Genomic DNA, 3,500 nt, shown 5'->3' on the forward strand with positions numbered 1-3,500 from the left:
CACTTCTTCCAACACAGATCCGTTGGTTCTTTTGGCAGCCCATGGCGCTTTCAATATTCTTCTCCAGCACCATAACTCAAAAGCATCAATTCTTTTACGGTCTTCTTTATTCACTGTGCAACTTTTGCATGCATATAAGGTTATTGAAAATACCATGGCTTGAGTCAGGCTCACCTTAGTCCTCAAACTGGCATCTTTGTTCTTCAACACTTTAAAAAGGTCTTGTGCAGCAGATGTGCCCAGTGCAATACGTTGTTTGATTTCTTGACTGCTGCTTCTGTGAGTGTTGATAGTTGATCCAAGAAGAATGAAGTCCTTGACAACTTCAATCTTTTCTCCATTGATAAGAATGCTGTTTATTGGTCCAGTGATGAGGATTTTTGTTTTCTTTACATTGAGATGCAATCTGTACCAAAGGCTGTGGTCTTTGCTCTTCATCAGTATTTTAAGTTCTCTTCACTTTCAGCAATTATGGCTGTATCATCTGCATATTGCACACTGTAGTCCATCCAATCTACAGAAGAGTCCATCAGTTCCATCACCGAGTACTCTCCAATGTATTATAATTGTCTTTAAAGCTCTTCAATTTGAGGAAGTGCTTGGCACATTCACTCTTTTCACTGAAGGGGAGGTATGTCACTTGGATTGTTGTTGGGGAAACATCAGGAGATTAGCTAAGGTCTTTCGTTGCTGACTGGTAGTGGCATGGACAGGTCCCACTTTGTGCTTTGGCCAACATAACCATCCAGCAAGGTACAATGAGGGCCTTTTGCACATGCTTGAAAGGACTACTAGTGTTTTGAAGTTCTAGCAGGTAGGAGTGTAAATTCCTGCCTATTAGGGAATGGGCATGGCAGCCTTTGGCATGAAATGGGATCTCCGAGGTACAGTTGGCGTCCAGAGCGTTCATCCTGTACAGAAAGTTGTAGCAATTTGTATTTCCTTTTCCAGCATCATCATCTGCCAGAAGATGGAGTTCACACTTGATATCCTGACCCCTGGATAGTCAAATATCAATCTCCTCTTTCAGATCCTTGGCGACATTGTGTCCTACAGGGACATAAGGTCCCCTTCGAGATTTCATTGCAAAGCTCATGATTTGCCTCTTCACAAAAATAAATAGCAGTACAAAGACCAGGCTCTCGTAGGCCATCACCAGCAGAACATTCACCCTGGACAGCCAGTTACTGCTGGACATCATGGGCTCCCCACCCCATGCAGAGTTGGTTTGTCTTGTCAGCCCAGGTTCCACCGAGGCAATGGCGCTTGGGATTCCCGGAGCTCCCCAGCCATTTCCTTACCGGGGAAAACCAAGTGAGACCTGGATTGAAAACATGGCAGCTTACTGTGGCTCTATGAGACTCTTCTACTGTGTCCTGCAGAGTCGCTATGAGTTGGAATTAACTCGACGGCAGTGAGTTTGGTTTTATACCTGGGACTATTATCCCATTTGATAACAGAGTTTTTCATCTAGAAAAAAAGCCTGTCTACCTACTCTCCCATGCATCCATCCATCCATCCATCCATGCATCCATCTAACTCTTCCCACCCTTCATCCTCACTTTTGAGATAATACACATAAAAGAACCCATTGGGCCTAGAACAAGAGAAGGCAGACACAGGAACTCCAAAGTGGTCAGCTAAATCTGCCACCATGAACTCTGACCAAGTTGTTGGCATTGTAGAATATTCACTAGATAGCTTAACCTATTTGTGCCTCTGCTACTCCATATATAAAGTGGATAACATGGTACTTACCTCATAGAATTTCTTATTAAGTGAAGGAAAGCATGTGAAACTTAGACTAACGGCTAGAGTATGGTACCAAGCCCAATGCCGTTGAATTGATTCCGACTCATAGCAACCCTATAAAGTGTTTTTGAAATTGTAAATCTGTATGGATGCAGACAGACTCATCTTTCTCCAGTGGAGCAGCTGGTGGGGTTGATGGCAAAACTGAATCTACAGTAACACCAGGCCTCCTTAGAGTACGACAACAACAATTTTTATGGTTAGCATCACCACCTTTAAAACTTTTTTTACAAGTTGGTTTTTGGTTTTTCCTCTTGAATAGACTCTTATAATGTATGTGCCTGTGTTAATATTATTCCTGGGTAATATAATAATAATAATTTGTGATTGTGAATGAGATTGTTTCCCCCTGTTTATGTTTTTATCAGCAAATGTTGATAAGAAGGGAAAACTGAAGCTTTTCACGTAGAATCTCCTGGGAAAGACAGACCTTGTAGAGAGATTGATTTTATTACAATGACTCAATGAAAACATAAGGGTAAGTCATAGGCACTGTGAAAAGGCAGAGGAGGTCTACCGAGCTAAACTTGAATGCTGTAGTAGGAGGCTGAGTCTCGGGAAATGAGTTGCCATTATGCTGGGGAAGAAGAGGAAGCTACTAGACAAAAAAGGAGCAGAAAATGAAGTGTTTGGTATATGAGGGAACCATTAGCAGTTTGATATGAGGCTGGAATGAGAAACAGAGGCATAGTTTACAAGGGTCCTGTGTTTTGCACATCTCATGGCTGCTGTGCCCCACAATTCTTGTGCAGTGGCCCCATTCATGCTAGAACCTTTCTGTCGGGCAAGACTCAATGGCTGCTGTTCCTAAACTTCACAGAGATTTCATGACCCTGACTTTGCAGCCAAGATAACTTATTGGTTCCGGCTTCCTTTTGGAGGTGCAATACTAGTCTGGCTCAAAAGGCCTGTCTTAATCTGTTCATCCTTTTCTTGAGCAGGGTGGCTTTTACATGATGCCTTCTCTCCTTAATTGCAGCCCAGGTGGTATAGTCCGTTATGCATTGGGCTGCTGACCTGAAGGTTAGAGTTTGAATCCACCAGCAGCTCTGATGGAAAAAGATGAAGCTTTATGCTCCTGTAAAGATTTACAGACTTAGAAACCCTAAACAGGGCCGCTATGAGTCGAAACCAACTTGATGGTAGGTACACAACACACACACACAATCTCCATAACTATAGGTTCTTTCCAGTTTTCCATTCCAAGTTCTGGGGACCCTCTTCTGCACCTATGCAGTGAGATCAAGTAGATTGAACTAGATATTCCCCCTTACTGTGACACATGAATCAGGGCAATGGAAAACTGGCGCCATCTTCTGGTCTTGAGCATGAGTAGCTTTCTTGAAAAACAAATGTTTTATTTTTTATAAAGCCAATTACTTTTACTTGAGTGTTAACATAAAATCTTTTTAAAGACCACAGGTGTTTACTGCCATATACCTTTTTTGTTGTTGTTGTAACTGTATATATATAACAAAATATTTGTCAATTTAACAGTTTCTACATTTATAATTCAGTTTCCACTTAAAACCAAATGATCACCACTTGTCTGTCAGTTTGTCGTACTATAGTGGCTTGTGAGTTGCTGTGATTCTGAAAGCTATGCCACCAGTATTTTAAATACCAGTAGGGTCACCCATGGTGGACAGGTTTCAGATGAGCTTCCAGACAAAGACAGACTAGGAAGA

At 41.9% G+C, this 3,500-nt stretch overlaps 1 pseudogene; it reads right to left on the reverse strand.

The window, feature by feature from the left end:
• Nucleotides 1–674: 674 nt before the first annotated feature.
• LOC102839445 lies at nucleotides 675–1,201 on the reverse strand (annotated as a pseudogene).
• Nucleotides 1,202–3,500: the final 2,299 nt, after the last annotated feature.

This window comes from Chrysochloris asiatica, unplaced genomic scaffold (genome assembly GCF_000296735.1).
Source record: "Chrysochloris asiatica unplaced genomic scaffold, ChrAsi1.0 scaffold00048, whole genome shotgun sequence".
NCBI lineage: Eukaryota > Metazoa > Chordata > Mammalia > Afrosoricida > Chrysochloridae > Chrysochloris > Chrysochloris asiatica.